Source organism: Dicentrarchus labrax, unplaced genomic scaffold (assembly GCF_905237075.1).
Source record: "Dicentrarchus labrax unplaced genomic scaffold, dlabrax2021, whole genome shotgun sequence".
NCBI classification, from domain to species: Eukaryota; Metazoa; Chordata; class Actinopteri; family Moronidae; genus Dicentrarchus; species Dicentrarchus labrax.
In genome coordinates, this window is record NW_026136706.1 from 2,014,529 (window position 1) to 2,040,838 (window position 26,310).

At 41.6% G+C, this 26,310-nt stretch overlaps 1 protein-coding gene across 2 annotated transcripts in view; it reads left to right on the forward strand.

The window, feature by feature from the left end:
* Positions 1–715: 715 nt before the first annotated feature.
* enox1 (ecto-NOX disulfide-thiol exchanger 1) overlaps positions 716–26,310 on the forward strand; it is a 78,524-nt gene continuing 52,929 nt past the window's right edge. Inside the window, exons 1-2 of one of the 2 annotated variants that reach the window (XM_051402872.1) lie at positions 716–902; positions 24,198–24,227. The gene's annotated coding sequence lies outside the window, so the exon portion shown is untranslated. The remainder of the gene's footprint in view (positions 903–24,197; positions 24,228–26,310) is intronic. The other variant, XM_051402873.1, reaches the window with a different exon arrangement.

Genomic DNA, 26,310 nt, shown 5'->3' on the forward strand with positions numbered 1-26,310 from the left:
TTTTCATTGAACTTCTGCCTGTCAGAGTCTAAAATGTGGTTGTAACAGATCATTAAATAATAATAACAGACTTTATAGTTCAAACAGGTGGAGCTGAATGAAGCCACGCCCCTTAATTATTAATAACTTTAATCATTAATATAATGTAAAGGTTTTATAAACGTTCAGTCGTCCTGAGTGAGGACATTATCTCTAGAGACCAACAGGCTGTAAACATTGTAATATGGGTCCTTATGGAGACTCCCTGCTGGAGCCAGCCTCTAGTGGCCGTCACAGGAACTGCAGCTTTTCTTATTTCTTAAAACTTAAAACCATCGTAATCCTCCGTGGAGTTCTGCAACCAGAGGCAACCTGTGACTTTAATTCATTTATCAGCTAACTGAAAGACGGTTATTCACTAAGGAGATCAATAATATTGATGACTGATCAGGAAACGTAAATATAAATTATTGTTTTGTTTATTTCTGTTGGACAGTTTAATACAGTGGCTAATGGAGCCAGCCTCTAGTGGCCGTTACAGGAACGGCTGATTATCGATTATTGATTACAGATAGAACCCAATATCACAAACCTCAAACAGATAATGGATGTCTCTCTCTCTCTCTCTCTCTCTCTCTCCCTCTCTCTCCCGGGCTCCACCGGTCGGTCCCCGCTGACAGAGACCCGGTCGTCGTGCACGGCGCTCTCTCGGAGACGCGCCCCGGGTTCCGTCCTACCGGAGGCTGAGCGGCGGCGGCGGCGGCAGTGAGAGCTGCACCAGAGCGGCTGAGAGCAGACAGACAGACACACAGAGAGAGACACACAGAGAGAGAGACAGACAGGAGTCTCCGGCTTCACGCACACCGGGATTTATTCACGCAGAGATTCCGGAGCATCAGTCGGATCCCGCACCGTGTGAACCGGTAAGAGGACCTCCGCTCTGTGCCGTGATTCCCGGGTTGGGTTGTATTGTGGCTGCGCTCGGTTCACCGGGAGGCTGCTGCCCGTTAACCACCGGCACCGAGCCCGCAGTGTGTCACTACCCCGGGAATGAATGAATGGATGGAGGGAGGGATGGAGGGATGGAGGGAGGGATGGATGAGGGTTTTATCGCGCGGAGGCTGCGCGTGCGTCCACCTTTTGTTCAACAGTTTAAAGTGTCCTCGTGCATCAAACTGAAGTGATCACGAGACATTTCCATAAAACCAGAGTGAGGACCTTTAAAGTGTGTGCAGCCTCGTGAGAGCTGATTGATTACAGCTGATCAATCAGAGTGTGTGTGTGTGTGTGTGTGTGTGTGTGTGTGTGAGAGAGAGAGAGAGAGAGAGAGAGAGAGAGAGAGAGAGAGAGAGAGAGAGTGAGAGTGTGTCTCTGTGTGTGTGTGTGTGTGTGTGTGTGTGAGTGAGTGAGTGAGTGAGTGAGTGTGTGTGTGTGTGTGTGAGATTGATGAAGATGATGAAGATGATGTTTGGAGGAGCCACCTTGACATCAGCTCCACAGAGAGGTTGTTGTACAGCTCTTAATCACAGTCAGATATTAATTACCAATCAATCAATTATCTGATTCAAACTCAATAATTCTTATACTGTTTATTTAAGTAAATAAATCTGTTTGGTTCAATTAAACAAAACTTTATTTATCTTTATAATCTTTAAATATAAAAACATTTATTCTGGAGGAAATATTTAATTTTACATTAATAAAAATACGAAAACAAACTGAGTTCAACTTAATAAATGAAAAAAAACATATAATATAAACAATATACAATCTCAGCCTTTTATTTATCTTTATTTATTATAAACGGAGGATTTAGATTTGAACAGGAGAAAAAGATCTTTATTTTATATTTTCATCCGTTTTTGCAGTTTCCCGCCGTAACACCCGAGGTCCTTCCTTGTACCTGGAATCATCTCCATCCCATAATATTCCAATGGGAACGTTGTAATAATAATAATAATTTAGGAAACTGGAGATTCTTCTAATATAAAGAGAGAAATCACTGATACTACTTATTGATCTGATTGATCATGTGACCTATGAAATATCCAATTTTAACTCACGTTATGAATTATTTGACGTTTTTTATGTCTAAAGTCTCAAAATAATATTAAAAAAAACCGATGTCCGACCCTAATGAGGCGTCCACATTATCTGAGTAGCTGAAGCTGCTTCCTCCGTCTCCTTTGTGCAATGCATTGTGGGAGGAAACACTAATGATCTGACTGACTGAAAACCTGCTTGGATTCAGTCTCTAAGTGTTTGTTTACGTCTCAGATATTGTTTGTGTGTCTCAGATAAACCTCAGAGACAAACCGGAGCCGCCACAAACAGACAAACAGAAATAATATCACAGATAAATATCAGACGCAGTGTGACGATGAGGACGATGAGGACGATGAGGAAGAGGAGGATGAGGATGATGCAGACGTTCAGGGCTGCTGCTGTGTGCTGATCACAAACACAATAACATGGTAACAGGTCACCTGGGCGACGGACGGCAGAGACAAACACTTCCTGCAGAGGACGAAGCCTCCAGAGCTTTAATTTAAATAACAACAATATAAGATAAGTGATAATAATACGTCTCAGTCTGCTGTAAGAACAATAAATACACTTTATTGTGATCGTCACTGCACACAGATTCAGATTTTGTCCTTTTAAGAATAAACATAATTATATAAAAAGTAAAATCACACATTTGAGCCTCCGGAGAAACATTTAGAGTCCACAGGAGACAGAAATCCATCGTAAAGCAGCTGTAGTGGATCCGTTAGCGGACTCTGTCGGACTGAATGCTGACTGAGGACGGTTTTACTACGGGGATAAAGTACTGAGGTCGTATTTTACTCCATTTGCACAAGCTAACTAGCTAACAGCCGCTATAATTAACATTAGCAACAGTTAGCTTCTTTTAGCAACAAGTTCATCTGGAAACTACGTAAATCACCTCGCTGTCGTCAGACTGTCCTCTGTCTGTCCTCTGTCTGTCTCTGAGGTTCACTGGGAGGCTGCTGAGCCCCGTTCGGTTGCTAACGCTAACAGCAGCTACATTAGCAGTTAATAATCTGATCCAGTTTCATACAAACAGATAAAGTTGTGTCTGTACAGTAATCAGTGAGCTAACTAATGAATCTTCACTCTGTGTCACTGACAGTTGAAGATTGATTGACGGGTGAGTATCAGGATGTTATTGGTTGAAATCAGTTCATGCTGACGTAAACACGCGTCACATTTAGTTTCACAGGAAGACACAATGATTGATTACTGATATAAAAACACAGAGAAATGTCACCAGCTGTGTTTGTTTCTACGTTTGCTCCCTCGTTTTAAAAACAACCAGACGTTGGTGTAATCGATCAATAACATCACAGCTCGTGTGTGTGATGTCACAGATCATAAACAGACGTCGTCAATAAACAGCTCTGTAGTCTGCAGGCTGTTACATCATGAACTCGATATCAGCTGTGGACTCACTGCAGCACAATCTGACACCACTCCGCCGGCTGCCCGCCGCCCGCCGGCTGCTGAGGTCGCACGAGGTCGGTCTGGTTCGCCGGTCCTCGCCGAGCGCGGCCGAGGGGGGGATTACAGCGGCAACGCGACCCGTCACGTTCCCCGCGGGCCTGTGGGTTGTTAGGGAGAACGAGGCTGATGAGTTCTCACAGGAGAAGGAGACAAAACAACCTCCTCCTGTTGTCATTATGTTTCTCATTACAGCGTGAGGAAAAAAGCGGCTTCCATAATGCGATTATCCGTCGTTCTCGTGGCTTCTGCAGATTCTGCCGCCTCACACGCGGTAATTGACCCCACGCCGCAGCGCTCAATGGGGACTGCTGTTGCTAATTGCGGTGGTATTTTGAGATACAGTGGGAGCATTAGGCGACGGGAGGAGTTTATTCACGAGAGACGACTCCACAGTGTGTGTGAGTGTGTGGGCACTGGTTTACATGACAGTGTGGGGACTCTTATCTGACACTCCTTCCACCATCCATCACCTTCTGGGGACCAAAAGCCCACAGAGCAAAATAGAGTTACTATTACAGTTTAAATGTGGTCTCAGACAACTGTAGGGGGAAAATACCTTTGAGATGAATATATAACATAAAAACAACAAATTACTTTAAATTAACACAAAAGTCAGAAACCTTTTTGGCCCAAAAAAGAACAAAGAAAAATCTTTCTGGAGTCATAAAACATATTTATTTTCTCCCAGCAGATTATAAGGCAGCAGCAGCAAAAATTAATCTGTCCGTGCACTATTAAATTCTTTAAATTCCTCCTTGTTTTGGATGTTGGATCAATTTTAGTTGGCAAAATGCCTTTTTATTTGGTGTGTAATGTGCATTATTTAAAGCTGTGACTGTGGCAGAAATCTCGTCTCAAAACTTGGAAAAACTAATTTACTAAACTTAATTTAGTGTTTAAGGTGAGTCGTCCCTTCAAGGTGAGGTGTTTAAGGTCAGGATGGAGGGGGGGGTTAGTCCTCTCAAGGGTGGTAAATTGAGCGTGTGTGTGTGAGAGTCACCAGCTGTGTATTGATCCGGAGACGCAGTATTCAGACTGACTGTTGGCTCTCAACCCAGTTTCTCTCTCGCTCCCTCCACACAGCTGTTTTTCCTTCTCTGTCTTATAAATTACAACCAGCTCAGTGTGAAACTGTTCGGAAAAACACTCACACACACACACACACACACACACACACACACACACACACTCACACGTGTTTGTGCCAGAGGAGGAAGTACTCCAGTCATTTACTGCAGTAACAGTATTAATACCACACGGAAAGGTTTTTTGTGTGAGATTCTGAAGCATTTTATTTGTATGTATTGATCAGTGTATTGATCAGTGTATTGATCAGTGTATTGATCGGTGAACGGGTTGTAGCTTTGTTCCTCTGCTGCCTGTTGACCGATTTCTAGTGTTGCTTTCGTCAACGAAAATGATGACTAAATATTGTCGTCAACGAACCTTTATCACGTGACGGAGACGAGACGAGACGCAACGTAAATGGTGGTCATGTGACGAAAACTATAATCAAATATATAATGCAATATTGTTGACGAATAAAAACGGGACTAACTTTTGTTTGCAAAATAAAAACTCTGCTAAAATATCTCTTCATTTTCGTTGACCAAAACGAGATGAGACGAAATGTTCTAACGTTATTTCGCCTCCCTATTATTATTATTTTGCAACATTTCTGTTTCCTGAGTCTCGGGGCTGCATCAGCGCACTGCGCAGACGCAGGCGACGTCACTTCCTCAATCCCCACGCGCGGCATTATTTAGAAGATGCAGCTGCGGTGGGTTAACGTTGGTCACAAACACACACATTTTATTTGCACTTTTTTATTATGTCATTGTAGCTCGAGCAATCAAGCACCTTGTTTCTCTTTAAGTTAAACTTGAATGTAATGTCAGTTTTTTCTGGCATTGTCATTTGAAGCTATTTTATTTATTTATTTTATTTAAATGTATGTGTGTGCACTTCTTACATGTTTAGTAGGTAAAATAAATATGTTATAAATTCAAATCAGAGCGTCGTCCGTGTCTGGAATTGAATGTATTCTTGAGTCTATTAGGTATCAATAATATAATAATAAGATAACCTTGTTTGACTTGGGAAATGAGTGACTTAAAGAAGATGTTGGTTTTGTCTATACTACACTATGTATTATATTAACTGGGTTAAATCGCACTGCGTTACTAAAAAGAGACTAAAATACAATTTTCATCAAGTAAAACTAGACGAAAATAGTCGTGGATAATTCTGACTAAAATAAGACTAAAACTAAAGAACAACTCTACCGATCTCTATGTGTCTCTATGTAGGATGAGGGTCAAAGGTTGTGACCTTTATGCTCCCGAGTGCCAACAGTGGGCGACACAGAGTCCAACACAGAGTCCACAACACAGAGTCCAACACAGAGTCCACAACACAGAGTCCACAACACAGAGTCCACAACACAGAGTCCAACACAGAGTCCACAACACAGAGTCCAACACAGAGTCCAACACAGAGTCCACAACACAGAGTCCACAACACAGAGTCCACCACAGAGTCCACCACAGAGTCCACCACACAGAGTCCACCACACAGAGTCCACAACACAGAGTCCACCACACAGAGTCCACCACACAGAGTCCACAACACAGAGTCCACAACACAGAGTCCAACACAGAGTCCACAACACAGAGTCCACCACAGAGTCCACCACAGAGTCCACAACACAGAGTCCACAACACAGAGTCCACAACACAGAGTCCAACACAGAGTCCACAACACAGAGTCCACCACAGAGTCCACCACAGAGTCCACCACACAGAGTCCAACACAGAGTCCAACACAGAGTCCAACACAGAGTCCAACACAGAGTCCACAACACAGAGTCCAACACAGAGTCCACAACACAGAGTCCAACACAGAGTCCACAACACAGAGTCCAACACAGAGTCCAACACAGAGTCCACAACACAGAGTCCACAACACAGAGTCCACAACACAGAGTCCAACACAGAGTCCAACACAGAGTCCACAACACAGAGTCCACAACACAGAGTCCAACACAGAGTCCACAACACAGAGTCCAACACAGAGTCCAACACAGAGTCCAACACAGAGTCCACAACACAGAGTCCAACACAGATTTTTATATATTTATATATTTATATATTTATATATATGTGTGTAAAACGTCTGTTGTGATGTGATCTATACAAATAAAATTTAATTTAATTGAAATTCAATATGTTAATTGGCTAACGTTAGCTGATGTTAGCCAACAATAAATTATTTAGCGGTACGAAGCTAACGATAGCTTTCTGCTAGCCGAGAGCAATGTGAGGCAGCTAGCTAACTGTAGCTAAGCTAACTGGTGTTGTCCGGCTGGCTGTGTCTTGGCGTTGCATTGTGGGTCTGATGTTGCATTGTGGGTCTGGCGTCGGTCGCTTCGTGGTGTTGGCTGATGGCTGATTTGTAAACAGCGAGCTAGTTAGTAGCATGGAGCTAACGGTCCAAATACAATATATATTGCAGATAGAAACGTTATTAAATATGAACGTCAGTTATTTTACTGCGTTCAGTGTTTGTGTTGATCGACTGCAGCGAGGTTGTTGTGCCGTGAGGACGATCTCAGTTCGAATTCAGGAGCCTGAAACATGAAACTCTGTTCACCAGTTGGATAAACTGAATATATGAATACATAAATATATAAATACATCAGTTCAGATCAAAGTTAGATCTCACTGCGCTCTCAGTCGGCTCCAGTGGAGGTTTGTTGGTGGTTTTATTTACAGTTTCCCCAAAAGACGCTAAAATCAAATATTATTAACATTAAAGCAGTAAAAGGTTTCGGCTCTGTTGTAGAACAATATGTGAGCGTCTATTATATATAATATATATAATTTATATAATTTATATAATGCATGGGCAAATAAAATAAATAAATAAATTGAATTTTTATGTAATAATATTTTCATTAAAGGTTAATTTTACATTTTACATTTTGTGTTATGACCTGAATATTTTTGTTGTGTTATATCTCAATTAAGTTCATTTCATTTAATCTATATTGTAAATGCTTTTTCCCCCTTTTATCTCTTTATTTCTCTCTTTTCTGTTTATATTTGCTGCTTGCATGGATTTATTATTATTATATATCGTTTGCTAAACAGCCATTAACGTCTGTTGCCTGAAGAAGCCTAATGAAGTCACAAATAAATAAATAAATAAATAAATAAATAAATAAATAAATCCAGTTCAAGGTGACGTCGTCTTTGTCCAGAACACAAAGAGATTCAGTTTCCTGTCGGATCCTCACATTTAAGAACCAAACAAATTGTATTTTTACCTGAAACACGACTGAAAACAGCAGATCAATAATCAAAGCTGCTGATTAATCGATTGATTAATGGAGAAGTCAAACGATCAATTGATTAATTCTATTTATTTTTGACAAAATAAATCAGAGAAAAAAAACTGAAATCATCTTCAGAAGCTGAAACCGTGAATCATTCAGCAAAACCATTAATCGATTATTAGATTTGAATTCTCCACTGATCGACCAATCACATCAGCACTGTAACACACACACACACACACACACACACACACACACACACACACACATCAAAGGAGACTCTGCCATCAGTGTGATAGAGGAAGCAGCCGGAGGGGGAAGAGCTGCTGTGACTGAAGTGCTTTCTAATTCACACAATGGTGTGTGTGTGTGTGTCTGTGTGTGTTTCTGTGTGTGTGTGTGTGTGTGTTTCTGTGTGTGTGTGTGTGTGTGTGTGTGTGTGTGTGTGTGTGTGTGTGTGTGTGTGAGGTCTTTTTCTGGCTCCACATCAAGCAAATCTGGTTTGTGCTGAAGACTGCAGAGGAGAGTGGCAGGAAATGGGATTTACTTCCTGTCTGTCTGAGAGACGGTCGGTCGGTCTATAGATTATTCATCATCCTTCATTAATCAATTAAACATATTGGTGAATAAAATATACAAGAACTGGTGAAAAATGGCGTCAAAAATTCCCAAAGATTTTGGTAAAAATCTGTAAGAACATAAATCAGACGCTGTATAAACGCTCCTAAATCCAGAATAACACCAGAATATCCGACATGTCTTAATCTGAAAATACTATAATCTGTTTACGTGACTCCAAATGCAAAATATCATCATATTCAGAACAATAGAGGAATATTTTGTACATGTAAAGATGAGAGATTTCTGTCTTCCTGTGTTCACACTCAGATCTTTAATCTGGTTTACAGCGGCTGTGTGAGCTTAAAATAAACAGATTTTACTGATTTAATGTCAATAAACGGATCAAAAGGATGTTGAATTAATGACATCATGGCGGCGATTTGTCAAAAAGTCTGAATTCAGGCTGTCAATCTGCAAGACAACGAGTTGACACCTCTTAAAATGCTTGTTTTCTGAATGGAGTTTGGTTGATCAGCGCTGTGTTAACTGGAATCTAGTTACGTTATTGTCCATTTCAGGAGCATCCCAACACGTTTACTGACATTTAAATCTGATGATGGAACCAACTGCTCTGTGTTTAATGAGAGTAACAGGATGAAGTGTGTTTACAGTCTGATTTCTTACTTTTAGACCAGTCTGTTAGTCTAAATTTAAACTTTTTGTTTAATCGACGGCGCCACGAGTCGGCAGGATCGTCCCTATTGGATGGACGTTTGGTGTGAATGTGGCTGTTTGATCGTGTTTCTCTGTTCCTCATTCTCAGCTGATGGTTTTTAAATGTGCGGCAGAGACTCCGACCGTGTGTGCGTTCGATATCTGGAGAAGTTTCCCTCCACTGAAACCATTTTCCTCGGTTTTATTTAAGTGTTATGAGGCAAGAAGATCTTCTCCAGTAATTAGATTTGTCGGTGCAGAGCGCTGTGGTCGAGGACTGGTCCCAGTTTCCAACTGTACGATGTACCAGTAATGTGTTTCACAGCTCTGTCTGCAGGCTTTTAGTCTCAGTGTGCTGGAAGAGCTGCTGTGGAAGTGTGTGCTGCAGATTCAGAGGCTGTGATTTATTCTTTAATGTCGTCCAAGCTGCTGCAGCTCCTCATCCTGGTGCTTCATCCATTCATTGTGTGGAAAGTTTGTGTAAACTGCACTGAAGACACAGTTTGATTCCCCCGTACAGAGCTGGAGGTTTTAGGCCACTTTGGCTTCTGATTAAAATACAAATGTATTTATTTATTGGAGCATCGTTCAACCAAAAACATCTACAGCGGTAAAACAACATTAGTGCAGCAGTAACAATCATTTTACTGCACAGTGACGTCTTCAAACGTTACTATGGTACTTTTACCTCAGTGAGGGTTATAATGCAGTATTTTCAGTATTTTCCTCACCTGTGTGTCATCGTCCTTCCCCTTTAAGAAAGGTGGATTGTGGGTAACCTGAGTGTGTGCTGTTAGCTAGTTAGCTGCTAGCAGTCATCACGTTTTCTCCCGTTCTCTCAAACACTAAGAAACATTGTTTAATTGCTGCGTTGCAAGTGGTTCAATGAGGAAAACTTGTTTTTAAAGGACCAGTGTGTCGGATTTAGTGGCATCTAGTGGTGAAGTTGTAGACTGCAACTAACTGAACACCTCTCGCGCCTCTATTTGACGACCTGGGAATGAAAACACAACAATTCTTCTTTTCAGGTGATTAAATTAAATTAAATCAGGTCGCAGTTCACAAACTAGTTCTTACGTAGAGATTAGTTGTTTTAAATATTTATTTATGTCCATTAACTGCCAGTTAATAGTAAAAACTCTCCAACTGCTGCTTCTCCTGGATTTTATTCAGTAAATTTGACAACTAACATATCGACTTTCAGGTCGTACTTTGTTCTCTGCTCCGCTGCTGTGACGTCGTTTTACTGCAGCCGGCGTACAGACAGCGAGCAACAGACTTCACCTGATAATATTCATAACTCGTATTAATTTTAATGAAACCCTTTGATCGGTGGACCCTTACGCACTAAAGGAATATAAATAATGGAGGAACAGACCGTATCGTACAGACTCGCTTCAAAGGCTCTCTTGTTGACAGTGCCGGTAAATCAGAATGAATTAAACAATGTGTATCATCCATACTGACTTGTGGGTTTTAAGAGGTTTTAATACATCCAGATAATTTGTATAAAATCCCCACCAGGCCTCTAATGGAGACCTGCTTTTATTAGAAGTTTTACGGTTTGTTTTTAATGCTCAACACAAGAGAAGAGAGAAAACAGACGAGCTGCCTCCTCCGGCCTCTAGCAGAGGTGCTGGAGATAAGAAGCAGGCTCTCGCTCTTCCCATTAGGCCGACTGAAGAGGGATGACTTGACTCCCCCACCCCTCACACACACACTCACACACACACACACACACACACACACACACACACACACACACACACTCTGGAGGGTTAAACGGAGGTTAAACATCGAGTGTCTGACGCGATGTGTATCTGTGTGAGATTCATTGTGGCAGACAAACACATCCATTGCTTCTGTCACACAGAAGGTCTTCAGTGGACTGTTATGCAGATGTGTCTGTGGACGCTTTCACTGCTTCCTCTGCTTCACAGACACAAACACACACTTCACTGTCCTCCACACTAACACACACTTCACTGTCTTCCAAACTAACACACACTTCACTGTCCTCCACACTAACACACACTTCACTGTCTTCCACACTAACACACACTGCTTTAAAGTGTCACTAAATCATACACTATATAATGAAAACTATAGTCTCTGTGACGTCCCCCGTTTGCTCTGCAGGACCTGAGAGATAGCTGTGAATCAACACGCCGGCTTCACATTTGTGTTTTATTTCGTCTTTTCTTTGTTGTGTTTCTTCCTGTTTCCTCCCAATTTACTCACTAATGTGTGCGAGAGGTTGATGATTGTTGGAAACACTAACAGAGATGGTTTTGGTGAGTTTTATTCTGTTTCTGTCCAGTTTGAATGAAGTTACGATGATCTGAAGGTAAAATTAGTGTTTTTGTCTCTGGAGTCTGGTGGAGAGTGATAGTGATATTACTGTTTGTGGTTAAACTAAAGGTCTATCTCTGTAGGGATCCTTTCCATAATGCTGTCAGACACTGACAACAACAACATGAGTCTGTCAGTGGCAGAAACAACTACTGTTAGTGGATGCACTAACATTACATTGCAGCCTGTTTTTGTGGCTATTTTTCTAGCCTATTTTTCATCTAATTCAGTGAATTATTTCAACCAAACCAGCTTGATTATTGGAAGGACTGAAAGTCAGTTTTGGTGAGTTTTATTATGTTTCTGTCCAATTTGAAGGTTGTTTTATGATTATCTGAGGTAAAATTACTGGTTTTGTCAATGGAGTCTGGCAGACTGCACCAAACTCCCTTTAAGAAATATCACATTTTAACAGTATCCAACGTGTCCGTAACAGGTAACTCGAATCAGACACAGGAAATCGTGTCTGATTGCGTCTTTGAACAGGTCACACATAGTGGTAAAACTGCCTGCGAGTGTAAAATCAGGTAGTGTGAACTTCCTGACGCCTCACACAGTATCTCTCCCTCCACACACCTCCTCTAAGGAGATACCTCACCCCCTCACCCCGGTCTCCCTGCAGCAGCAGCGGTATGACAGCACCGGGACAGTCAAGGACAGTGAGGGATGAGCTTTTATTAAAGAGCAGACTGCTGTGGACAAAGAAGACGGATCATTACACCGTCCAACAGTGGGAACAATAGAGGGAACAAGCTGCCTGCAGCCGGCTGCCAAAACCCTCCGTTACACCGACAGCAACATACACCCTCTGTCTCTCTGAGCTCTGTCCTAATGAACACATTGCAGCTGATTTCAGGCTGCTGACTCTCTGCCAGCCTGCAGTATGAGCCGGGACAGCTGATACCAACCGATCGCCTTCACCCTCGCAGCTGCACCAAGTGATGTAACGGTGAGATCAAACCAGCATTTCTCTTCTGGATGTCTGCGGAGAAAACAACAGGAAGTCCCCGAGTTCTCCGGAACATTTCAACCTGCCGCCAATTAGGGCTCCGAATACATAACAACAGAGAGCGAATGAAGGCCTTCATCCTTCATACAGCTGTTCTCTCTTCAGTTCTGCTGTTATTATTCGGGCAGAGCACCAACTGCTGTGAAGCCCTATTGAAATGTGAAGAATTCTTTTTCTAAGGATAAGTTGTTCTTTTATAACTTCCATATTTTAAGACAGATTAAAACTCTTTATACAACTCTTAACCTTTACTCTTTACTCTCGTCAAGATCGGAGTCAACGCCTCGAAGGAGTTTGAAAAAGTAGCTTTTGCGACTTGGACGTGGTCAATATCGCGTGATGGAGCTCAATGCAGCGAATGCGACTATTTCTGAATGTGCGACAGCGTATGCCGGAGTTCAAAGCCAAAACACACTGACGCTGATTATGGCACCACCTGCTGGTGGACGTGTGCAATTGTTTGCGCCTCATTTAGTCCCGAATAGTCAGGGCAGGTACAAATCCCTGCACATACCTCCAAAAGGATCGCTAATGAAACGTGGCACAAAATTTGGCGGTGGCGAAGATGTACGTGTTCTATAGGACTTTCAGGCAGAAAGTGTAACATTGAGGAGGATCTATTGTCAGAAATGTAATATAACATTCATACAGATGTTTTCATCCGTGTTTAATCACCTGAAAATAAGAAAGTTCAAAGCTTTTAGTTAAATTACAGTTTTTTTCCGTGGAGTCTGGTGGGCTGAAGCTAGTGGCTGTGAGTTTTCTAGAAAACCTTTAAGAGTCGATGAAGATGCTCAGAGAATCTTTGTTTGTTACAAAGTCAGAAATCAGTTAACGTTAAAGTTGCGACTACATCGGGACTCGGTGGATCGATCTACATGTACCACGAACCGGTCTTCTACAGTTAGGGATCTGTTGACTGAAGCTTCTGAACCAGTGTTAAAGGTCAAAGGTCAACCCATTAAAAAGGATAAACGTCACAAGAATTACGGTATTGGCACCTTTTTGGGTTCAATTCAGGCTCTGATTCAAACATTAAATACATTATAAAAAGCAAATGTTTGACAGTAAAAACCAATAAAACAGATAGAGAAACATGTGAACTGCTGCAGTTTAAACTCTTAATGGAAAACTGAACGAGCAGCTTTAAACTTTATTACCCGAATCATTAAAAAACACCTGAAATTGAAGTTTTATCTTGTTCATATTTTACATTTTTCCTCCGCCGTCGTTACAACCTCCTGTTTTGCCCTGTTGTGCATTTTACCAGCTGCACCCACATAAAGAGAAGAGAGTGGCTCTGGAACTGCAGTGGATGGAAGATGTCAGTGTTAGACATGCTCTACATACCACAGACAGACAAGATGTGGCCTATTTATTAACCTTTGTGTTCTCTCCCTGCAGCCATAAAGGTTGAGAGATGAGCTCTGACTTCCTGCACAATTCAAACACAAACACGCATATTTAACGTCCAGGCCAGGCCGCCGCAGACGCCGCTCTCCTCCTGCAGACGCACAAATAAAACACTGTGGAAAATGCAGCATTTTTCAGGACAAGCTCCATTAGTTTCGGGGTCGAGCTCAGCGGGAAAAGATTCGGCAACTTCACTTTCCATCAGCTGCGGAGCCAAGAAGTTGCCACGAGAAACAGAGAAACAAACAGAGTGTGTGGAGGAGAGGCAACCTCCAACGCCACAGATCAGAGTGGCGGTTGGCGCTAACGCTCCGACAGACGGTCGACATAAAAACCCAAATTAATGAAGAAACATAACGAATGCTTTCACATACACACACACACACACACACACACACGTCCGATTACTGCACCCTGTGGTCACCATGCCAGCTGAATTGTGGGAGCTGTAGTGTGGTGTGAGATGTGGCTGCAGGGGACAAGAAGCTGTCCAACTGCATTCATCAGTGAGACGCTCTCAGCAGCCATTACTGTCTCTCTCACACGAACACACACACACACACACACACACACACACACACACACACACACACACACACACACACACACACAGTAGAGGTGTTCATGCTTCAGTTTTTAAACTCATCTTCAGCAAGAGCTCTTCTGTTATCTTAGACAAGGTCTTTTGATAAGCAGCTGTAATATCACTATCACTCTCCACCAGACTCCAGAGACAAAAACGCTAATTTTACCTTCAGATCATCGTAACTTCATTCAAAGTGGACAGAAACAGAATAAGACTCAGGTATATATTATAACCTTTAAAGAGCTGAGAGCGCCTCAACATAAGAAAGTAAAAGTCATGATATGAGACAGATTTTCCTGTCTCTGTATTTTATGACTTGTCAGATACGTTAATTACCAACATTTCCTCATTAGGCTGATAAGAAACAGTCTGGCTGACATTAAATCCGACATGACACCATGTTTATCTGTGACGTTGGTGAACAAACATCTTTAAATGACTGGATACCTTCCAGACATCTGCTGCACAGATGTTAAACTGATGTATGAATGAAACAGTTAGTGGTTGTGAACGTCCACATCAGCTGACACAGATCAGCGAGAGAGCAGAGAGGAGGCTGGGAAGGTGTTTTTACACTCATCAAAGCTTGTTCACCTTATCCCACAAGTCTTTGAGTTATCGGGTTGCTTAGCAACAGGAGAGGACCGGCTCACGTAGTATGTGTGTGTCACTTCACTTAAGTTCCCTAATTGGCCCGATCGATAGTCCTCTGTGCCCGGATTAAATAACACAGGCCCTCGGATCCAGACTGGACCACAACACAACCTTCAGTGGAGTTTGTTTGTGCACAGAAATCAGCTTTTAATGCTTTAGTGTGTTTTCTTACTCACCGTCTGATCCCCGAACCACCGCACCAAGCAGGTGGAGGTGTGCCCCTAACGTCTGTAGGTTTGTGAAGCCGTCGCCATCTCGGAGCCTGGTTACTGAAACCAACTGTCACTCAAAGCAGCCACGTTTATATCTACAGAGGGGGCGGGTCCTCTTCTGGTGGACAAACCAAACACTGACTCCTATTTCAGGACCTCAAAGCTTAATAATGTCTCAGCTAGTAGGACTTCAGTAGATAATGAGTAAATATGTTGCTAGGAAACCTCTGCTGTGCTGTCCAATCAAGAGCAATCAGCTATGTAAACAGGAAGTCACTGTAGCATCACAAAAATATAAATCTATAATCTTTAAATATATCTGTTTTATTTCGGTCTGCATACATGGAGAAATCTGTGTCTCACAGTTCGTCGTATGAGAGGGAAATATCTGATTATGCTAAGCTAACTAACATTATTTACTCATTTAATCAAATATTAGCATATAACGTTTGGTATGTTGTGTTATATAAGTGATGTGTAACTTAAAATCTTCCATATTTAATCATTAAACAGCATTTATCATGTTTCAGGTCAGTTTGTCGACCGTACTGAAGATATTAGCACGCTAACGTTAGCTCTGTCAGTTGGTCCAGTTAGCTAGTTTAACCTTAGTGGACGTAAATAAATATTTAGTAACGACTAATCTCTACGTAAGAACTAGTTTGTGAGCTGCGACCTGTTTTAATTCAGCATATAGTTGTATAACCAATATATGAAGCTAATGCTAACAGGCTAACAGACTCTCATATATGAGCTCATGGATCTGCCGTCCACTCGGGTGGATGACAGTTAAATCTTTGCGGTGCGGACGTGGTGAAAATGAAACATCATCCAGTCTCGTGTTTGACTTGTGAACTTGTCAAAGTGAGACGTCCTGGTGGATTCACTTTCAAACTGCAGCTAAATCAACACAGATCTGCTTCCAGGGCTTTTTCCTCAGGATGTGAAGTGTTGATCCAGCGGGGCAGCGAGAGCCAGAGGGCGAAATCCAACACTTTCAAGGCCAGTCAGTCATTTTTAAGGTATTATGTTGTTCCCGACTCCAAAACCGGTTGAGATCTTTCCACCGCGCCTGTCAACGGAGACTGGAAACATTTATCTAAAGCTAATTTTGACGGCTGCTTTTTTATTGAACTCGATAAAACCAGTAAAAGTGTTATTGTTGTGAAATGTAACCGTATAAATCGACTTTATTTGTACATCATGCAGAGACAAACTCATTAAACTATAAACATGTTTACATTCACATAATTCATAGTAACTATTGCTTCTTCCACAGCGAGTATGTAGCAGAGACACCATGAGAGTGTAAGACCACAACAGTCCATTATAAAGGTAAACCACCCAAAGAACAGCCTGTAGACCCCAGCAGCAGCTCATCAGATAGAAAGCTTAAAGAGAGAGAGGATGAAACCACAGAGCTCACATAGAAACACACAGTTTCCTAATCGACCCGATTATTACAAATATATTTAAACTCACTACTGACGGTACTCTGTAAACAATAACGGGACGGTGAGCTGATCTCAGGTACAGTCTATTTAGCCTACGTTGAGTGTGTGTGTGTGTGTGTGTGTGTGTGTGTGTGTGTGTGTGTGGGTGAGTATGTGTGTGTGTGTGTGTGTGTGTGTGTGTGTGTGTGTGTGTGTGTGTGTGTGTGTGTGAGATACTGACTGCACTGTAGCTACATCAGGGAGCTGCTGCCTGACCCCCCAGGTTAGAAACCACTGGGTTAAACTATATTTTAAACTTTTTAAACCTTTATTACAGTCAGTGTGTGTGTGTGTGTGTGTGTGTGTGTGTGTGTGTGTGTGTGTGTGTGTGTGTGCAGCATTGTCCTGTGGAGGTGCTGCCTCGACATAAATATGTATTTCCTGTCGACACCATCAGCTTGGAGAAAAATGTAAATTTAACATTCATCTCACTGCCGCCTCCTCCCCAGGACTGTGTGTGTGTGTGTGTGTGTGTGTGTGTGTGTGTGTGTGTGTGTGTGTGTGTGTGTGTGGCAACCAGCCACTGAGCCTGCAGGGCTGCAGAAGAGGATAGAAACACATTTTCACTCACACTTCCTCTTATCTTCCTTTCTAATTTTCTCACACACACACACACACACACACCAGACACACACACACACACACACACACACACACACACACACACACACACACACACACACACACACACACACAGCAGTACAGTGATATTCAGCTAAAAGGGGGGATGGTTTAAATTTTAATGACTTGTGCAGGAGGAAACACTTGGGTGCACAGGGTAGAATCTATAATCCTCTTTATTGGAGGGACGTCCTGTGGGAGTGTGCGTGTGTGTGCGTGCGTGTGCATGTGTGTGTGATGGCTTATTTCACAAATCAATTAGAGTCGAACATGAAAAGGTGATATAAATATATATACTTTATATTTTGATGATTTGTGTTGTAATTGGAGCTGATTGAAGTCGACGCTGCGTTCAGGAGCGAACACGACTTTTGTAAAACTCGTAATTTGACACATGATCTATGAGGAGCGCTCCTCCTCCTCCTCCTCCTCAGCCGATGAGTCTGACAGCTGTTCACATCTGTAAATACACACAGACATGTTTGCTTTAAGTTAATGTCAGCTGTGTGCGTTCGACTCGCTGCAGTTTCTGTTTTATTGAATGTAACACAGAGTCGTACGAAGCTTTATTACAACCAAATAAATACAGTTAATATAAAAGTTTGGGAAGTCTGCTGAAGGATTTATATACATACTGACATCTCTTCTTCTATTAATACGCAGCCGTATCTATTTATATATCAGCTGAACTAAAGGATCAATAACTCAGCTGGGCTGCAGAGAAATGGACAATTATCTGTCTGTGTGTGTGTGAGGAGAGACAGGAAGAGGAGAGACAGGCAGGTCTGAACCAACCAAACAGAGTAAACAATAAACAGAGTAAACAATAAACAGAGTAAACAATAAACAGAAGATCTTTGAATGTTCACTGAGGCTGTAAAACAACAGTCTCAATAACTAAGTCAGCGCTGTCATCGAGTCGAGAGTTTGTAAAATGTAATTTGGAAATCCTCTCTGGAGCTGAATATGTTGGTTTGATAGAAAATAACTCAGAGGAGTCACTGCGACCTTTATGCAGTCTTTGACCTGAGAGAAGATAAATCGACCCTGGGGTGTCTCGCTTTATAGTTTTTGTGGTGTTTGATCACCAAACGAGTTCTGGTTCTTGAACCAGTTCTGTTGAAGATCAGACGTTGCACAACGACACGTAGAATGTGACTTTGGTTCCCGAGGAAAAGCTGCTGTTTGATTCCAGTTGGGAACAAACATTTCAGGTTCTGAAGCAGTTTATTGTTTGGTCAAACTAAATCTGCTTAAATCAGAACGGACTGTAGACGATGACCTTCCCTGTCGGTTCTGTTTCCGGTTGCTTGTATTCTTAATAAAACACCTTCGACTGAAGACCGAACTGTCCGAACGGTTTTTATTTATTTATCAAAACAGAGACGGACTGAAAGTTTTATTCAGCATCAAGTATCGTGACGTCAGATCGTTCAGGCAATAAATAGTTCAACGTTTCAGAAAATACACTTACTTGCTTTCTTCAAAGTATCTAAAGAATCCATCTGGTCAGGTTTCAATCTGTGTCGCTCGAGAAGACGCTGTTCTTTAAACAACAATGGCGGCTGCTAGAGACCTTAGCGTAGCTGCTGCTAGCATCGGTTATATCAGAGAGTATTTATTAAATAAAATAACGACAGTGAAGGTTTTTCTCCCGACTGACTTCGGTCAGAGGAAAAGAAGGAGCAGCGGGGCGTCGCCACTTACAAACCAAACCAGCTTCTCTTTGCAACATCACATCCAATCACACTCTCTGTCCGTCCTCATTGGACTGCAGGAAAGTTCTGATCGGGACCATTTTCCTCCGCTGCTGCTCTTAAACACAACCTGAGTTCTGATCGGGACCATTTTCCTCCCCTGCTGCTCTTAAACACAACCTGGACGGATGGAGAACATTAACGTGCATTCAGGCTTCAGATGCTTCTGATGGAGATTTAAAATGTTCAGGCATCTTTAGCTTCATCTCGCTGGTTAAAATGACATCAAGCAGATTAAAGCAGATTAAGCAAGAAAGTGAGAATGTGAATCTCTTCAAATCATTGTGTCATGCTGCTGCTAGCTTAGCTACAACACAGCAGTTAGCTTATCCATCTAATCTACATGAATCGTTAGCTAGCTAGTTAGCTACTGTTACTCTAACATAAGCCAAATATTTATGTCTCTCTTATCTTTTAACCATCTTCGAAATGTGGTTGTCTTTACAACATAGATTAGCTTAGCATATAGCATATCGATTAGCATAACATGACTGAGGTCCAAAAAGGGGCGGGGCTTATGAAGGCTCATTACTAGAGACCATAAACTCATCAGGAAACTGTTCTTCACTATGTGCACCGTTAATGATGGTAACTCGCTCCTGGACAAACAGGTTTAATTTCCTCATGAGGCTAAATTAAGGTTAAATGAAAGAGATTAAAAACACGTACAACCAGGAAACCGGGTTTTCCTGCTGGTTCTCTCCGTCCTCACTGCAGGTGAAATAAACTTTATAAACTCTCCTAAAACCAATATCCTGAGGAGCAGAATATTTTAGCCAAATAGCTGCTGCTTCCTGCTGCCTGGTGTATTCCCTCTCTCTCCGTCCTGGTGTCATTAGCGGTGATTTATACGAGGGCTCTCAGGAACACGGATGGTGCCAATAGGTGGGATGCAGGTACATCGCCCCAGCCACCGCCACCGCCGCCACCGCCACCGCCACCCGGCTCACCCTGCTCCTCACTGCACCGGTGATTGATCAACACAACGCAGAGCCACAGAAAGGAAACACCAAAACACACAATTAGTGTGTGTGTTTCATTCTGGGAGACAACGGCTATTGTGTGTGATGAATAGAGAGGCTCGTCCGTAGAGACCTGGAGCTTTATTTTGAAAAGCAGACCAGTCTTTAGTATTCTGCTGAGACGACCCTGATGAATTCATCCAGATTTTCATTTCAGACTCGTTTTGAATTGTCTGGGTTTTTTTCTGCCTCCAATAACAAGACGGGAAATATTATATTTATGAATGAGGCATCTGAAGCTTCTCCGTGTCTGCTGCAGTTTAAATCCAGTAATTATGAAGGTGTCGGATTTAAATCCTGTTCTGCTGCTAAACACTTTATAAATGGACCCGACTGCAGAGAGGTTTGAAAATAGAATTTCTGTCTGATGCATTTAAACATTTCCTACAATATGGTGGTTGTGATGTTTGTGCGCTGTGATACGGTTCAAATTAATATCACAGTATGAATAAGAATGTTTCAGTCAGTAAACATCAGATAAAATAATCAAATTAATGTTTAATTCACAACAACACAGGGTACAAATAAGGATCATTTACATTGCTATTCATAATTAATGACCAAAAATAAAACATTTGGTTTATAAAATGTCAGAAAATAGAAAAACAAACCACAGACATGCTAACAGCGAGGCTGTACTGAGCTGGATGCTAACAGGCATCCAAGAAGAGGGTTAGCCAATGTTAGCAAAATGCTAGCTAACTAGCTAATCTACATCAAAATGGTCTTCTGTTTTGTTGACATTAGCTATCAGATATAACTCAGGAAGAGCACAGCCAGTTTGACACTAGCTCATAGCAGTGAGCTATTGGCTCCTTCAGACGATCAATATCCACATGATGATGCTCACACTGACAATGCTAACAGGTTGTATGGTTAGCAGGTTAGCTGCTGTTCAGCTGGTAGGTCTCTAATTACACAAATATATGTAAGTGAAGGACTCTTTAATGTTTCTTCTGATTGTGTGATATTCATAAAAAGGTAAACTGTGAAGAATCCTTAAATGAATATAAACATGAGCTCATAGAAGAAAGTGTAACTGATCCATATCGATGCAATCACACTGAAGCACGCACAACATCTCGTTAAGTGATATGCAGATTTATGCAGTCATTTGCATAAGAAATCATTCCGCTGGTGTTGAGATGATAATGAAAGTGAAAACAGGGAGATAAACACACACACACACACACACACACACACACACACACACACACACACACACACACACACAGGAGACCAGGAAAACAGAAATAAAAGAAATAAGAGCAGAGTTTTAAGAAGAAAGAAAGACAAAGAAAAGGTTAACAGCTCACCTGCTGTTCAGGTGTGTGCTCAGTAATTCTGGTAAGTGGTGTCATTTCTACTCTTTCTACGTGGAAGCAGCTCAGTGCCGGTTTGTTTATTTTCTATGTGCAGTGTATTCAGTATGATGGAGGTCTCCAAATGTTGTGCTGAATATTATATCTTATTGTATTTGTAGCTGTTGTTGTTTATGATTTTTAGTGCAAAATGAAACTAAAATGAAAAGTTAGTGAGGGATTTGTCACATTAGCCAATAGCTGGGAGCTCTCAGCAGGTCCAGACACGTGCTACAGGTCCAAGTTGGATTTCAAGTTGGACACCCTAAAGCTGAGTCAGCTAACATTAACCTCACAAGCTAACTATTTCTTAGCATGGAAGACATCAGGAAACTCTCTTACTCTCTACCGCGGTTCAGTTGCTACACTAACAGTTAGTTAACGGCTGCTACATTAGCAGTTAGCGGAGTTGAGGCAGAGCAGCTGGAGGATATGATCCAGTTTCACCCAAATCACTGATAAAGTTGTGTGTTTGTACTGTAGATGCAGGTCAGAGGTCTGTAGTTTGATTCATACAGTAGCAACAATAATGATATTATTAATATTAACGTTATTTCACAAGTTTTACTGAAGTCCAGTATTTTGACGCTACTTGTCTTTCAGAGGCAGTTAATAAGATCAATTTGACAATAGTTACAGAGCACAGGTCAGATACAGGGCATAGGTCAGTACGGTAGATGCAGGTCAGAGCACTATAGTGTGTATTTGATTTATATAATAGTAACAATAATTACATTATTAATATGAACTAAAATACAGTAATACCTAAACATAGGTCAATGCTGTAGATACAGGGCATAGGTCAGCGCCATAGATACAAGGCACAGATCAGAGCTGTGGATCCAGGTCAGAGGTCTGTACTGTCTATTTGATTCATATAATGATATAAATAATAACTTTGTTTGATAACTTTAAGTGAAGGATTGTGTGATTGCAGTTGTTATCTTCAGTCTTTATTTTGCTTAGTTTTATTTTCCTTCCGTACATTTTTTGGACCGATATGAACACAGTATTCAGTCCCGACTGGTTTTGGGTGTTACCTTCAGATGTGAACACTTCTTGCTGGGACCTTTCAGAAGCTGTGCCAGTGAGCAGTGGTAGCGGGAAATATTCGATTTTGATATAAAAATACATAGTTTTTAGTATTTTTTGGTTCCAATAAACGGTGGGTTTAGTCTTCAGTTCAGTCATTTTGAAAAGAGAAGGAGAGTCAGTCCTCTCGCCTCACGCTGTAACAGCATACTGGCACACTGGTACAGCAGAGAGGAGCTGCTGGAAGCTGGACTGGTTCATTCTAGTCTGGGCTGCTTCTGCTTGGCGTGGGACCGTGTTTGCCATATGGTGTGCTCTGGCAGTAACACTCTGTACCGTTCACATGGCTGAACACTAAACAGTAATTAGTCACTTTCTATTCACATACTGCTCCATAACTGTCAACCATCAATTCATTTAATGCTTAATGTCTTTGAAACTATTTTCTTACAATTAAAGCATTAAGCAAAGAACAGGAAATTGCATTACTTCAACATCATGTCATACTCTGTTATATATCATGCTGAGAACATAATTAACCGCTCACTGAACCCCTCCTCCGAACAACAACACAACACAGCTCACTGTCACAACTCCTCACAGATACTCCGCTTTTAAACAGTTTGCAGTGTCTCATTTAGTCTTTACAAACCTAAAAACTAAAGAAAATGTGCCTTAAACCTGTTCGCTGCAAAGTACACTGACCCATTAACTATTAGTTGTTAAAGAAAGCACTGTTAGCTTATAGCATTCACTGCGCAGTGTTTCCTCATCCTGTTCTCGATGCTATCAGTGTTTAAACGTTAGCAGCTCTGTCCTGCTTTTTATTAGATTTAGAGAAGCAACTCGAGCTAACGTTATCTGAGCTAGCATTACATTTGTAAAACTCATCGGTTAGTCCTCGTCCTCACGTTTAATGTGAAAAACTGACTGTTAGCTTTCCAAAGACAACGTTAGGACTAAGTAAAACCAGACATAGGTGCTCGGATTAACACTTTTATTACCTTAAAAACAAAAGGGAACTTTTTTTTATTAATTTACCCCTCACCACCGCAAAGCAATTTATTTAACATATTACAGTTTAATTATTTCAGATATTATGCATGACGTTATTTTTTTAAATTAACATTTAAAAAACAATCCCAAGTACCCCTGCAGTACTCCAATGTAACCCCGCGGCTGATTCTGATTGGCTGATTCAAACGTATTGTTTGATTGATGGTCAGCGGCCATTTGTTTGAGGCTGAACAGACTTTTCCTCCAGAGATTTTCTGATCACATCAGCTCTTCTACACTCAGTTTTACTGCTTTTGTTTCAGTTGCCTACCCTTTATTTAGAAAGGTCAGCCCAGCCCAGCTGCTCAGTGTGTGTGTGTGTGTGTGTGTGTGTGTGGATGCTGTAAATCATACAGCAGTTTTATTAGCGCCTCCTCCACCAACAGACTGGGTGCTGCTTCAGGGGGCTGGCGGGGTTGAGATGATGTAATGACTGAAACCTGAACAGATCTGAACACATTGACTCCTTTAGGACGTGCAGACTGATCAGCTGTGTGTTGTGTCTCCTCAGGCACCGTCAGCAGGGAGCCGACCTCCAACAGTGAGTGATGTTTCTTTACTTTCTGCTCAGTTTTGATCTCTGGACACAGATAATGACTCTTCCAATCAACAGGAGTAACAGCTGTTAGTGAGCTTGTTTGGCATCTGTCGACCAAAATGTTTCCAAAACTGTTGAGACTGAACGTTTGAGGAGGTTAATCGTCCTGTTTACTGTTATTTACTAATAATAGACAGTTATATTAGGTTATATTAGATAATATTAGGTTATATTAAGTCATATTAGGTTATATTAAGTTACATTAGATAATATTAGGTTATATTAAGTCATATTAGGCTATATTAAGTTATATTAGGGTCTTTTACATCTGCGTTTAGAAAAATTGTGATGATGTGACATTTTTTCGGGATCCGTAATAACAGCTGTAGAGCAGGTGACCTCTGCAGCTCTACAGTACTTCATTATAATGCTGCTTGTCACACATTTTACCTGCGATTTTGATCATTTGGTGACTAATTCTGTAGTTCTGCTTTTATTTTGGTGTCAATACTGAAACTCAGGCATCATATTGACAACAAGGACCGGGTACCGTACTTTCATGGCACCGATCGAACTGTGTCAATGCTACTGAGTATCGTATGATGTCTTTCTGTCATTCGGTACCAAATTATAGAGTAAAACTCATCAGTGCACCAATAGGCTTGCAGCTTGCAGGGTTCCCGCTTGAGTATCTGGAAAACCTGGAAATTTAGAGAATAGATTTATATATATTTGTAGCTGTCTATATTCTGCCTATCCATTATTGTTTGTTTGTGTAGTTCAGGTTTCCAGTTTCTTTAGTCTCTGCTCCGGTAGCTAGCCATGCTGTTGGGTGAATGTCAGGATATTATTGGTTGAAATCAGTTAGTTCATGCTGACGTAAGCATATTTTGTTTTAAAGGAAGACACAATGATTGGATTCTGCTTCCAAATGAATTAAATTCCTCCTCAACGAGAGTCACACTTGGTTTGAACCCTCCGGCCGGCACAGAACACGTGGCCTAGACATGTGTTTCATGATCATGTTGCAGCTGCCAACAATTCATTGGGGAATAAAATAATAAACCTAATTAACCATATACTATAATACTAGTTTACAACCCCCTCGCATTAAGCGAACAAGAGAAACTATGGTGGAGCCGGTGCTCAACATGGCGGACTCCACCAGAAGAGGACTCGCTCTCTCACTAATGAAAACATGAATATTATATTTCTGACAATGGATCCTCCTCAATATTTCACACTGGAGCTTTAATTGTGTGAATTAAGAGTAAGTTGCCTGCAGGTGTGAATGTAATGTGTGAATTGTTGTAAACATGAGAATATAAAGCGTGTTTTATACAGATGTTACTGTGCACTCAGATCACTGCAGGCTGAGAGAAAGCAATAAGGCTGGATTAGGATGGATTAACTCCGCCAGCGTCCTCAGACATTCAGGTTTCTCCTCCCTCGAATTTTCTTCTCCTTTTCCCAGTTTTCTCCCTCCTCCTCCTCCTCCTCCTCCTCCTCAGTGGAGACAGTGGAGGAGCAGCAAGGCCACAATTTACATCTTGATATATCAGTTTCCCGCAGCAGCAGAGGCGGTGATGGATGGCGTGTTGCCGGCGCTGTGGCGCTGCTATGAGTTACCGTGGTGATTACCGGCAGAGACGGCTACTCACTGGCCACTTCATCACCGTGACTGGTGGGGAGGAAGGCAAGGATGGAGAGAGAAAAAGGAGAGAGGGGCAGAAAAACAGAAAGAGAAGTAAGAAAAACACAATTGGAGGAGAGTGCAGGGGAAGGCAGCGGTGACTGGTTGTGGCAGGACGGAGGAACAGAATCGTTAGAGGAGATAAGGTTCGAACGGAGGAAACAAATCGTCCTCGTGGCTCCAAACAGGAAGAAGGAAAAAGGATTTAAATGAATATGTGACGTGTGTTTTCCAGTAAGTGCTGAGTCACAGGAGCAGATTCATATCGGAAAGAAATGTGGTTCAAGTTTTAACAGAAAACAAAAAGCTAACGCTAACATGGAGCTAACGTAGAGATAAAACAAAGATGGCGCCTGCGGGTCGTTGATCACAACCACATTTTAAAAAAACGCT